This window comes from Rhinoderma darwinii, unplaced genomic scaffold (assembly GCF_050947455.1).
Source record: "Rhinoderma darwinii isolate aRhiDar2 unplaced genomic scaffold, aRhiDar2.hap1 Scaffold_739, whole genome shotgun sequence".
Lineage (NCBI taxonomy): Eukaryota > Metazoa > Chordata > Amphibia > Anura > Rhinodermatidae > Rhinoderma > Rhinoderma darwinii.
In genome coordinates, this window is record NW_027464301.1 from 5,845 (window position 1) to 20,000 (window position 14,156).

Here is a 14,156-nt window from a genome sequence, read left to right on the forward strand (position 1 = left end):
TTATTCAGTCACTGAATGGTGGTATTATTCAGTCACTCTATGGTGGTATTATTCAGTCACTGTATAGAGGTATTATTCAGTTAGGCGGAATTCACACGACAGGGTTTCCCGGCCGGGTGCCGGCCGTTCATAAATCGGCCGGCACCCGGCTGCATTAGGAACAATAGACCCCTAATAGGGCTATTCACACGACCAATTTTTTGACGGCTGGAAAAACCGGCTGTCAAAAAATGGGACATGCCCTATTTTCGGCGGGGTACCCGGCCGTCCGGCTCCCATAGAAGTCTATGGGGCCGGGTAATACACGGCCATCACCGGAATATGTCCTGAGTGATGGCCGGGTCTACCGTCTCTCGCGCACTCTCTCTCCTCCTCCTCACAGTGCAGAGTGCATGTGAGGAGGAGGAGGAGGGTCTTTTTTGCTCCCTGTAGGAGTCGAAATCCCCAATCCCTGACCGGGGATTGGGGATTCCGCTACAGGAGAAGTGCGTGACTACACTGTCCATATATGGACACAGCGAAGTCACTCATTTCTGCAGCGGAATACCCGACTCTATAGCCGGGGATGCCGCTACAGGAGAAGTAAGTGACTACACTGTCCATATATGGACACAGCGATGTCACTCACTTCTGTAGCGGAATCCCCGACTATATGGCCGGGGATGCCGCTACAGGAGAAGTAAGTGACTACACTGTCCATATATGGACACAGCGATGTCACTCACTTCTGCAGCTGAATCCCCGACTCTATGGCCGGAAATTAAGCTACAGGAGAAGTGAGTGACTACACTGTCCATATATGGACACAGCGATGTCACTCACTTCTGCAGCGGAATCCCCGACTCTATGGCCGGGGATTCCGCTACAGGAGAAGTGAGTGACTACACTGTCCATATATGGACACAGCGATGTCACACACCCCTGCAGCGGAATCCCCCACTCTATGGCCGGGGATTCCGCTACAGGAGAAGTGAGTGACTACACTGTCCATATATGTGGCATCACCAACAGGGGGCTGTGTGGCATTACCTACAGGGGGCTGGGTGGCATTACCTACCAGGGGGGCTGTGGCATTATCTACAAAGGGCTGTGTGTGGCAAAAAATGTAAATGAAATTCATCCGATTTTAAAACGGACAGGGAAAAAAACGGATGCAAATCGGGTCCAAATCGGCCGGTAAAAACGGCAACTCGGTCCGAAACGGATGCAAACCGGATGCAGACCGGCCGGGAAAATCGGCCAAAAACCGCCGATTTTCCCGGCCGACACTCGGACCCTGTCGTGTGAATGAGGCCTTAGTGTATGGTGGTATTATTCTGTCAGTGTCTGCAGCTATTATTCAGTCAGTGTATGGTGGTATTATTCAGTTACTGTATGGTGGTATTATTCAGTCACTGTATGGTGGTATTATTTAGTCACTGTATGGTGGTATTATTTAGTCACTGTATGGAGGTATTATTCAGTCAGTGAATGGTGGTATTATTCAGTTACTGCATGGTAGTATTGTATAGTCACTGTATGGAGGTATTATTCAGTCAGTGTATGGTGGTATTATTTAGTCACTGTATGGTGGTATTATTTAGTCACTGTATGGAGGTATTATTCAGTCAGTGTATGGTGGTATTATTCAGTTACTGCATGGTAGTATTATATAGTCACTGTATGGAGGTATTATTCAGTTAGTGTATGGTGGTATTATTCAGTTACTATATGGTGGTATTATTCAATTACTGCATGCACACCTTACCCAGCCGCCTTGCACGACAGACCCCATGAATGCCTCCACAGTATAATGCCTCCCATAGCTGACCCCACAGTATAATGCCCCATAGCTGCCCCTACACGGTATAATGCCCCCATAACTGCCCACACACAGCATAATGCCCCCATAGCTGCCCACACAGTGTAATGCCCCATAGATGCCACCACTCAGTATAATGCCCCCCATAGCTGCCTCCACAGTATCATACCCCCATGGCTGCCCCCACAGTATATTGCGACCCATAGCTGCCCCATACAATATAATGCCCCCATAGAGTATAATGCACTCCATACAATATAATGCCCCATACAGTATAATGCCCCCTATTGCCGCCACATACAGTATAATGCCCCCATACAGTATAATGGCACCCATAGCTGCCCCATGCACTATAATGTCCAATATAGTATAATGCCCCATAGCTGTCCCATACAGTATCATGTCCCCCATTGCTGCCACATACAGTATAAAGCCCCCATAGCTGTCCCATACAGTATAATGCGCCCATACAGTATAGTGCCCCCATACAGTATAATGCCCACCATAGCTGCCACATACGGTATATTGCCCCCATACAGTATTTTAAGCCCCCTTATAGCTGCCCCATACAGTATAATGCCCCCAATAGCTATCCCATACAGTATAATGCCCTCCATATAGTAAAATGCCCCCTTAGCTGTCCTATACAGTATAATGCCCCCATACAGTATAATGCCCTCCATTGCTGCCACATACAGTATAATGCCCCCATACAGTATAATGCCCCCTATAGCTGCTCCGTACAGTCTATTGCCCCCATACGGTATAATGCCCCCTATAGCTGCCCCATTCAGTATAATTCCCCCATACACCATAGTGCCCTACATAGCTGCCACATACAGTATAATGCCCTATACAGTATAATGCCCCCTATATCTGCACAGTACAGTATATTGCCCCCCATAGCTGTCCCATACAATATAATGCCCCATATAGTATAATTCCCCCCCTTAGCTGTCCTATACAGTATAATGCCCCCATACAGTATTATGCCCTCCATTTTGCCACATACAGGATAATGCCCCCATACAGTATAATGCCCCCTATAGCTGCCCCATACAGTATAATGCTCCCCATACAGTAGAATGCCCTCCATAGCTGCCACATACAGTATAATGCCCCCTTAGCTGTCCTATACAGTATAATGCCCCCATACAGTATAATGCCCCATTAGCTGTCCTATACAGTATAATGCCCCACACAGTATAATGCCCCCCTTAGCTGTCCTATACAGTACAATGCCCCCCACAGTCAGTGTATGGTGGTATTATTCAGTCACTGTATGGAGGTATTATTTAGTCACTGTATGGAGGTATTATTTAGTCACTGTATGGTGGTATTATTCAGTCACTGTATGGTGGTATTATTCAGTCACTGAATGGTGGTATTATTCAGTCACTCTATGGTGGTATTATTCAGTCACTGTATGGAGGTATTATTCAGTTAGGCGGAATTCACACGACAGGGTTTCCCGGCCGGGTGCCGGCCCTTCATAAATTGGCCGGCACCCAGCTGCATTAGGAACAATAGACCCCTAATGGGGCTATTCACACGACCAATTTTTTGACGGCCGGGAAAACCGGCCGTCAAAAAATGGGACATGCCCTATTTTCGGCCGGGTACCGAAATCTATGGGGCCGGGTAATACACGGCCATCACCGGAATATGTCCTGAGTGATGGCCGGGTCTACCGTCGCTCGCGCACTCTCTCTCCTCCTCCTCACAGTGCAGAGTGCATGTGAGGAGGAGGAGGAGGGTCTTTTTTTGCTCCCTGTAGGAGTCGAAATCCCGGTCGGGGATTGGGGATTCCGCTACAGGAGAAGTGCGTGACTACACTGTCCATATATGGACACAGCGAAGTCACTCACTTCTGCAGCGGAATCCCCCGACTCTATGGCCGGGGATGCCGCTACAGGAGAAGTAAGTGACTACACTGTCCATATATGGACACAGCGATGTCACTCACTTCTGCAGCGGAATCCTCCACTCTATGGCCGGGGATGCCGCTACAGGAGAAGTAAGTGACTACACTGTCCATATATGGACACAGCGATGTCACTCACTTCTGCAGCTGAATCCCCGACTCTATGGCCGGGGATTCCGCTACAGGAGAAGTGAGTGACTACACTGTCCATATATGGACACAGCGATGTCACTCACTTCTGCAGCGGAATCCCCGACTCTATGGCCGGGGATTCTGCTACAGGAGAAGTGAGTGACTACACTGTCCATATATGGACAGTGACGTCACTCACTTCTGAAGCGGAATTCCCGACCTGTGGCAGGGAATTCCTCTCCAAGAGAAGTCAGTGACTCCACTGTCCATATATGGACATTGAAGTCAGTGACTTCTCCTGGAAGGGGGGGATGGGTGCAACCTACAGGGGGCTGTGTGGCATCACCTACAGGGGACTTGGTGGCATCACCTACAGGGGGCTTGGTGGCATCACCTACAGGGGGCTTGGTGGCACCACCTACAGGGGGCTGGGTGGCATCACCTACAGGGGGCTGGGTGGCATCGCCTGCAGGGGGCTGGGTGGCATCGCCTACAGGGGGCTGGGTGGCATCGCCTACAGGGGGCAGGGTGGCATCGCCTACAGGAGGCAGGGTGGCATCACCTGCAGGGGGCTGGGTGGCATTGCCTGCAGGGGGCTGTGTGGCATCACCTACAGGGGGCAGGGTGGCATCGCCTACAGGGGGCAGGGTGGCATCGCCTACAGGTGGCTGTGTGGCATCGCCTAGAGGTGGCTGTGTGGCATCGCCTACAGGTGGCTGGGTGGCATCACCTACAGGGGACTTGGTGGCATCACCTACAGGGGACTTGGTGGCATCACCTACAGGGGGCTGTGTGGCATCACCTACAGGGGGCTGTGTGGCATCACCTACAGAGGGCTGTGTGGCATCACCAACAGGGGGCTGTGTGGCATCACCAACAGGGGGCTGTGTGGCATTACCTACAGGGGGCTGGGTGGCATTACCTACCAGGGGGGCTGTGGCATTATCTACAAAGGGCTGTGTGTGGCAAAAAATGTAAATGAAATTCATCCGATTTTAAAACGGACAGGGAAAAAAACGGATGCAAATCGGGTCCAAATCGGCCGGTAAAAACGGCAACTCGGCCCGGAACGGATGCAAACCGGATGCAAACCGGCCGGGAAAATCGGCCAAAAAGGGCCGATTTTCCCGGCCGACACTCGGACCCTGTCGTGTGAATGAGGCCTTAGTGTATGGTGGTATTATTCTGTCAGTGTCTGCAGCTATTATTCAGTCATTGTATGGTGGTATTATTCAGTTACTGTATGGTGGTATTATTCAGTCACTGTATGGTGGTATTATTTAGCCACTGTATGGTGGTATTATTTAGTCACTGTATGGAGGTATTATTCAGTCAGTGAATGGTGGTATCATTCAGTTACTGCATGGTAGTATTATATAGTCACTGTATGGAGGTATTATTCAGTCAGTGTATAGTGGTATTATTCAGTCACTGTATGGTGGTATTATTTAGTCACTGTATGGTGGTATTATTTAGTCACTGTATGGAGGTATTATTCAGTCAGTGTATGGTGGTATTATTCAGTTACTGCATGGTAGTATTATATAGTCACTGTATGGAGGTATTATTCAGTTACTGTATGGTGGTGTTATTCAGTTACTGCATGGCAGTATTTTTTAATCACTATATGGAGGTATTATTATTCAGTCACTGTATGGTGGTATTATTCAGTTACTTTATGGTGGTATTATTCAATTACTGCATGATAGTATTATTTAGTGACTGTATGGAAGTATTATTCAGTTACTGCGTGGTAGTAGTATTATAAAGTCACTGTATGGAGGTATTATTCAGTCAGTGTATGGTGGTATTATTCAGTTACTGTATGGTGGTGTTATTCAGTTACTGTATGGTGGTGTTATTCAGTTACTGCATGGCAGTATTTTTTAGTCACTATATGGAGGTATTATTATTCAGTCACTGTATGGTGGTATTATTCAGTTACTTTATGGTGGTATTATTCAATTACTGCATGATAGTATTATTTAGTGACTGTATGGAGGTATTATTCAGTCACGGTATGGAGGTATTATTCAGTTACTGTATGAGGGTATTATGTAGTCTCTGTATGGTGGTATTATTCAGTCACTGTATGGAGATATTATTTAGTCACTGTATGGAGGTATTATTTAGTCACTGTATGGAAGTATTATTCAGTCACTGTACGGTGATATTATTCAGTCACATTATGCTGGTGTTATCTAGTCACTGTATGGTGGTATTATTCAGTCACTGAATGGTGGTATTATTCAGTTACTGTTTGAGGGTATTATTCAGTCACTGTACGGTGATATTATTCAGTCACATTATGCTGGTATTATCTAGTCACTGTATGGTGGTATTATTCAGTTAATATATGAGGGTATTATTTAGTCACAGTAAGCATTAAAGGGTTATTCTCAATATGATCATTTATCCCCGATCCATGGAATAGGTTATAAATGTCTGATCAGTGGTGGTTCGACCACTGGGACCCTCACCTATCCCAAGAACAGGTGTCCTGAAGTGCCCTATGTGAATGAAGCGGTACTGTGCATTCTTGGCCACTGCTCCATTCACTTGCTATGGCGCTGCCGGAGATAGTTGATCATGCCCAGCGACACATCCTGTAGACAGCCGATAAATGATCATTATCAGAAAACCGCTTACAAATTAATAAAAATTGTTTATGCCTCCTCGGGTGGGGAGATATGTGGATACATTTTCTAGAAATAACCCAGTCTGTATGTAACTTTTTTATTTGTGGTTCAATAGTGAAGAAGATGAGGATGAAGAAGGAGTGGAAGAAAATTTGACACAAATACAGTTGGAAGAGAGGTCAGCTGTATCGAGCTATTATTCAGTCACTGAATGGAGGTATTATTCAGTCAGTGTATGGTAGTATTATTCAGTCAGTGTATGGTAGTATTATTCAGTCAGTGTATGGTATTATTATTCAGTCATTGTACGGTGGTATTATTCAGTTACTGTATGGAGGTATTATTCAGTTACTGCGTGGTAGTAGTATTATAAAGTCACTGTATGGTGGTATTATTCAGTCAGTGTATGGTGGTATTATTCAGTTACTGTATGGTGGTATTATTCAGTTACTGCATGGTAGTATTATATAGCCACTGTATGGAGGTATTATTCAGTCAGTATATGGTGGTATTATTCAGTTACTATATGGTGGTATTATTCAATTACTGCATGATAGTATTATGTAGTCTCTGTATAGTGGTATTATTCAGTCACTGTATGGTGGTATTATTTAGTCACTGTACGGTGGTATTATTCAGTCACTGTATGGAGATATTATTCAGTCACTGTATGGAGATATTATTCAGTCATTGTATCGAGGTATTATTCAGTCACTGTACGGTGATATTATTTAGTCACATTATGCTGGTATTATCTAGTCACTGTATGGTGGTATTGTTCAGTTACTGTATGAGGGTATTATTTAGTCACAGTAAGCATTAAAGGGGTATTCTCAATATGATCATTTATCTCCGATCCATGGAATAGGTTATAAATGTCTGATCAGTGGTGGTTCGACCACTGGGACCCTCACCTATCCCAAGAACAGGTGTCCTGAAGTGCCCTATGTGAATGGATCGGTACTGTGCATTCTTGGCCACTGCTCCATTCACTTTCTATGGTGCTGCCGGAGATAGTTGATCATTTGCAGCAACACATCCTGTAGACAGCCGATAAATGATCATTATGAGAAAACCGCTTTAAAATTAATAAAAATTGTTTATACCTCCTCGGGTGGGGAGATATGTGGATAAATTTTCTAGAAATAACCCTGTTTGTATGTAACTTTTTTATTTGTGGTTCAATAGTGAAGAAGATGAGGATGAAGAAGGAGTGGAAGAAAATGTGACGCAAATACAGTTTGAAGAGCGGTCAGCTGTATCGAGCTATTATTCAGTCACTGAATGGAGGTATTATTCAGTCAGTGTATGGTAGTATTATTCAGTCAGTGTATGGTAGTATTATTCAGTCAGTGTATGGTAGTATTATTCAGTCAGTGTATGGTATTATTATTCAGTCATTGTACGGTGGTATTATTCAGTCACTGTATGGTGGTATTATTCAGTTACTGTATGGAGGTATTATTCAGTTACTGTATGGAGGTATTATTCAGTCACTGTATGGTGATATTATTCAGTCAGTGTATGGTGGTATTATTCAGTTACTGTATGGTGGTATTATTCAGTTACTGCATGGTAGTATTATATAGTCACTGTATGGAGGTATTATTCAGTCAGTATATGGTGGTATTATTCAGTTACTATATGGTGGTATTATTCAATTATTGCATGATAGTATTATTTAGTGACTGTATGGAGGTATTATTCAGTCACGCTATTGAGGTATTATTCAGTTGCTGTATGAGGGTATTATGTAGTCTCTGTATAGTGGTATTATTCAGTCACTGTATGGTGGTATTATTTAGTCACTGTACGGTGGTATTATTCAGTCACTGTATAGTGGTATTATTCAGTTACTATATGGTGGTATTATTCAGTTACTGTTTGGAGCTATTATTCAGTCACTGTATGGAGGTATTATTCAGTTACTGTATGAGAGTATTATGTAGTCACTGTATGGAGGTATAATTCAGTCACTGTATGGTGGTATGATTCAGTCAGTGAATGGTGGTATTATTAATTTAGAGGCAGAGAACAGAAATTGGATCCAGCGCTGATGAGGTTAAAAAGGAAACTTTTTTCCAAGTTTTATTTTGTCATTTAAAAGCAGAATCGGCAGGATAATGTCCTAGTACAGAGGGAGGTTCAATGGTGTATATCTACACTATTGAACCTCCCTCTGTACTAGGACATTATCCTGCCGATTCTGCTTTTAAATGACCAAATAAAACTTGGAAAAAGTTTCCCTTTTACCCTCATCAGCGCTGGATCCAATTTCTGTTCTCTGCCTCTACTTCTTGATCGTGTGCCAACACGAGGACCCGGGCGCTACTAGCAGTGCAAGTCTGCATACAAGGTGAGCTGGAGGCTTCCTCTTTTTTCTATTATTTATTGACTGTATGGTGGTAATATTTAGTTACTGTATGGAGGTATTATTCAGTTACCGTAAGGTGGTATTATTCAGTCACTGTATGGTTGTATTATTCAGTCAGTGTATGGTGTTATTATTCAGTTACCGTAAGGTGGTATTATTCAGTCACTGTATGGTTGTATTATTCAGTCAGGTTATGGTGGTATTATTTAGTCACTGTATGGTGATATTATTCAGTTACTGTATGGAGGTATTATTTCGTTACTGTATGGAGCTATTATTCAATCACGGTATGGAGGTATTGTTTAGTTACTGTATGAGGGTATTATGTAGTCTCTGTATGGAGCTACTATTCAGTCAGTGTATGGTGGTATTATTTAGTTACTGTATGGAGTTATTATTCAGTCACTGTATGGAGGTATTATTCAGTTACTGTATGATGGTATTATGTAGTCTCTGTATAATGGTATTATTTAGTCACTGTATGGAGGTATTATTCAGTTACTGTATGAGGGTATTATGTAGTCTCTGTATGGTGGTATTATTTAGTCACTGTATGGAGATATTATTCAGTCACTGTATGGTGGTATTATTCAGTCACTGTATGGTAATATTATCTAGTCACTGTATGGTGGTATTATTCAGTCACTGTATGGTGGTATTATGTAGTCTCTGTATGGAGATATTATTCAGTCACTGTATGGTGGTATTATTCAGTCACTGTATGGTAATATTATCTAGTCTCTGTATGGAGATATTATTCAGTCACTGTATGGTAATATTATCTAGTCTCTGTATGGTGGTATTATTTAGTCACTGTATGGAGATATTATTCAGTCACTGTATGGTAATATTATCTAGTCACTGTATGGTGGTATTATTCAGTTAATATATGAGGGTATTATTTAGTCACAGTAAGCATTAAAGGGTTATTCTCAATATGATCATTTAGCCCCGATCCACGGAATAGGTTATAAATGTCTGATCAGTGGTGGGTCGACCACTGGGACCCTCACCTATCCCGAGAACGGGGGTCCTGAAGTGCCCTATGTGAATGGATCGGTACTGTGCATTCTTGGCCACTGCTCCATTCACTTGCTATGGCGCTGCCGGAGATAGTTGATCATGCGCAGCGACACATCCTGTAGACAGCCGATAAATGATCATTATGAGAAAACTGCTTTCAAATTAATAAAAATTATTTATGCCTCCTCGGGTGGGGAGATATGTGGATAAATTCTCTAGAAATAACCCTGTTTGTATGTAACTTTTTTATGTGTGGTTCAATAGTGAAGAAGATGAGGATGAAGAAGGAGTGGAAGAAATTTATGTAGAGACAGAAAATATTGAACATGTGAAGAGAGAGAGTGAGACAGAGAAAGCATATGAATATGATAACATCATTGGGTATGTAAAGAATCCGGCTACAATGAGCTTATGGTATACAGACACTAAATAACGTACATTATAGATATTGATTTGATAATGAATGACTTGGGTTATCCAGACAGAGTAATACATGGCGATACAAATATGACATAGAACACGTGCCGGATAAGTACACAGGACACGTCCACGGGCTAACAATAGGACTAATGTTAGATGAAGGTATATTATTGGGGTTGGGTTACACTCTTGTGCTGGACATTATAACTCATGATACCATTATAACATTGAGCTACTTTATCTGTATTTTAATACTGTCATGTGTAACACAATATGGGTGTGAATATTTCTATGTGGGCAGGGGTGATGTTACATAGTTACATAGTTAGTACGGCTGAAAAAAGACACATGTCCATCAAGTTCAACCAAGGGAAGGGAAAAGGGAAGGAAAAATTTCTACACATAGGAGCTAATATTTTTTTGTTCTAGGAAATTATCTAACCCTTTTTTAAAGCCATCTACTGTCCCTGCTGTGACCAGCTCCTGCGGTAGGCTATTCCATAAATTCACAGTTCTCACTGTAAAGAAGCCTTGTCGCCTCTGCAGCTTGAACCTTTTTTTCTCCAGACGGAGGGAGTGCCCCCTTGTTTTTTGAGGGGGTTTTACAAGGAACAGGATTTCACCATATTTTTTGTATGTGCCATTAATATATTTATATAAGTTAATCATGTCCCCCCTTAGTCGTCTTTTTTCAAGGCTAAATAGGTTTAATTCTTTCAATCTTTCCTCATAACTTAAATTCTCCATGCCCCTTATTAGCTTCGTTGCTCTTCTTTGTATTTTTTCCAACTCCAGGGCATCCTTTCTATGAACTGGAGCCCAGAACTGAACTGCATATTCTAGATGAGGCCTCACTAATGCTTTGTAAAGTGGCATTATTACATCCCTGTCCCGCGAGTCCATGCCTCTTTTAATACACGACAATATCCTGCTGGCCTTTGAAGCAGCTGATTGACACTGCATGCTGTTATTGAGTTTATGATTTACAAGTACACCCAGATCCTTCTCAACAAGTGAATCCGCCAGTGTAGCGCCCCCTAGGACATATGATGCATGCAGGTTGTTGGTACCAAGATGCATAACTTTACATTTATCTACATTAAACTTCATTTGCCAAGTGGACGCCCAAACACTTAGTTTGTTTAAATCTGCCTGTAATTCATGAACATCTTCCATAGTCTGAACTATATTACATAGCTTGGTGTCATCTGCAAAAATAGAAATAGTGCTATTAATCCCTTCCTCTATATCATTAATAAATAAGTTGAATAATAGTGGTCCCAGCACTGAACCCTGGGGTACACCACTTATAACCGGGGACCATTCAGAGAAGGAATCATTGACCACAACCCTCTGGATACGGTCCTTGAGCCAATTCTCAATCCAATTACAAACTATATTTTCTAAACCTATAGTCCTTAATTTACCCATTAGGCGTCTATGGGGGACAGTGTCAAATGCCTTTGCAAAGTCCAAAAACACTAAATCCACAGCGGCCCCTCTGTCTAGACTTCTGCTCACCTCTTCATAAAAACAGATTAGGTTAGTTTGACAACTTCTGTCCTTAGTAAAACCGTGCTGGCTGTCACTTATAATGCTATTTATTGTCACATAATCCTGTATATAGTCCCTCAATAGCCCCTCAAACATTTTCCCCACGATGGATGTTAAGCTTACTGGTCTATAATTACCCGGGGAAGACCTAGAGCCCTTTTTGAAAATAGGCACCACATTTGCCCTGCGCCATTCCCTTGGCACTATACCAGTCACTAGAGATTCTCTGAATATTATGAAAAGGGGGACAGAAATAACTGAACTAAGCTCTTTAAGAATTCTAGGGTGTAACCCATCTGGTCCCGGAGCCTTGTGCACATTTATTTTATTTAATTTAGCTTGGACCATCTCTACATTCATCCAATTCAGTATATCAACTGATATATTAACAGCACTGGCACCGGCTACATCAGCTGCTCTTTCTTCTGTTGTATATACAGAGCTAAAGAACCCATTTAGTAACTCTGCCTTCTCTTGATCCCCTGTGTTCCTTAATTATACATCCGTAGAGCAGATAGAGTGCGTCCTATACTCTCACAATCTTTACTTTCTAATAGTATGGAGGAAAATGAGGACGAGACTAAGATAAAACAGGAGAAAAAGAAGATGAACACCGAGAAGGGAGAGATGATGAAGGTGGAGGAGGATGAGGAGGAGGAAGGGATGATGAAAGTGGAGGTGGATGAGACAATGGACAAACATGAGACCACCAGTCGGTAAGTACAGAATCCTGCCACGATGATCTGATTGTAGGCAGACGCTATGTTATCCAGACTTACAGTGGCATAAAGTATGGTGGCACATATACCGGGTTACAAACATAATTTACACTAGAGGGCGCTAGTCATTTATCATATTAGACATTACAGGGTGACATGAGTGGGTATGTTTCATGTTTCATGGCCCCAGTTACTTTTAAGTTCTTTATACAGGAGAAAGCCTGGTGTGTTTAAAAATATTCTGTATGTAAATAAAGGACAATCGCTCTGTAGAAATATGCTGCATTTATATCAATATATGTGTCACGGGGCCTATAGAGGATGGTGTGGATCCACTATGTTGCCAACGAATTTGGCGTGGGGCTAAACTGAGGAGCGGAGTCTAAGGGATAGCTAGGTTTATATCTTTTAACCTCTGTATGGAGATGTGGACTTGGCTGCTAGTATGCCAAGGTCGCTACCCGCAGAGGAGTTTCTGTTGGCAGCAGCTGACGTGTAGAGGCGAGGTACAATAACAGCAGACAAGATGCAGCATCCGGTCAAGTTCAGGCAGGGTCGATAATAAATAATCTCAGGAGGATACAACTAGCAAACTGGAGTTTTGAACCTAATTGTTCAGGCAAAGAGCAATGGGAAGGCTTGGTGATTTGGCACGTGCTGGCACTATAAGAAATGCGTGCCTTATTGGCCAACAGAGGAACAACAGGAGAGTATCGGCGAGAAAGGCAATTGCCGAATGTGGATTCATTCAAGAAAATGTATACTTGGCTGAATTTCCACACTGGAGTCTAGGGGGTCACTTATTTTACTCCTATGAGCGCCGCCTCATTCAGTCTCCGCAGGACAATCTTATTGCATAGACTAATCCTACTAGTCCTTCACTCATGACATGGAGCTGATCTTATTTTATTTTTTTACTTTTTTCTTAAAGAAGACACAAATGGTGGCTACCGAAAAGCTTAAGAGGTACCGGGACAAGAAACATGTGAGTAATTCACGGAGAGTTAGTCCTGCTATATCACATAGTAAGAACTACAATTATAAGTATAATTCTAGTATGACGTTTATCCTACCATAGAACATGTGATGGGATTATACAGGTTATACATCCGGGTTATTAGATGTTTTCTGACGTCACTAGGATTATACTTAAAGTGTAACTAAACTTTCAAAAAACTTTTGACATATTACAGTGACATGTCACAAGTTTTGATCAGTGGGGGTTTGAGCGCTGAGTGAGTGCTGTGCTGCTTAATTTCAGATCAGCTTCACGAGGAAAGCCGCACCAGCGGTGTACGGGTTTATAGACTGTCTATTGACTCTGGAATTCGATGGCTCGGCTTTCCGAGACAAGCTGAATAGAAACAAAGTGACACAGCTTTCATCCGAGCGCTTCTGCCACTATGTTTTAGCAATCAGTGGGGGTCTCAGTGGTTGAACCCCGACTGATCAAAACTTCTGACACAACACTATGACATGTCAAAAGTTTTTTAAAAGTTTAGTTACCTTTTCATATTTCTATTACTAACATTTCTCAGGCTATTTATTTATCATTAAATCGTATTTTTTC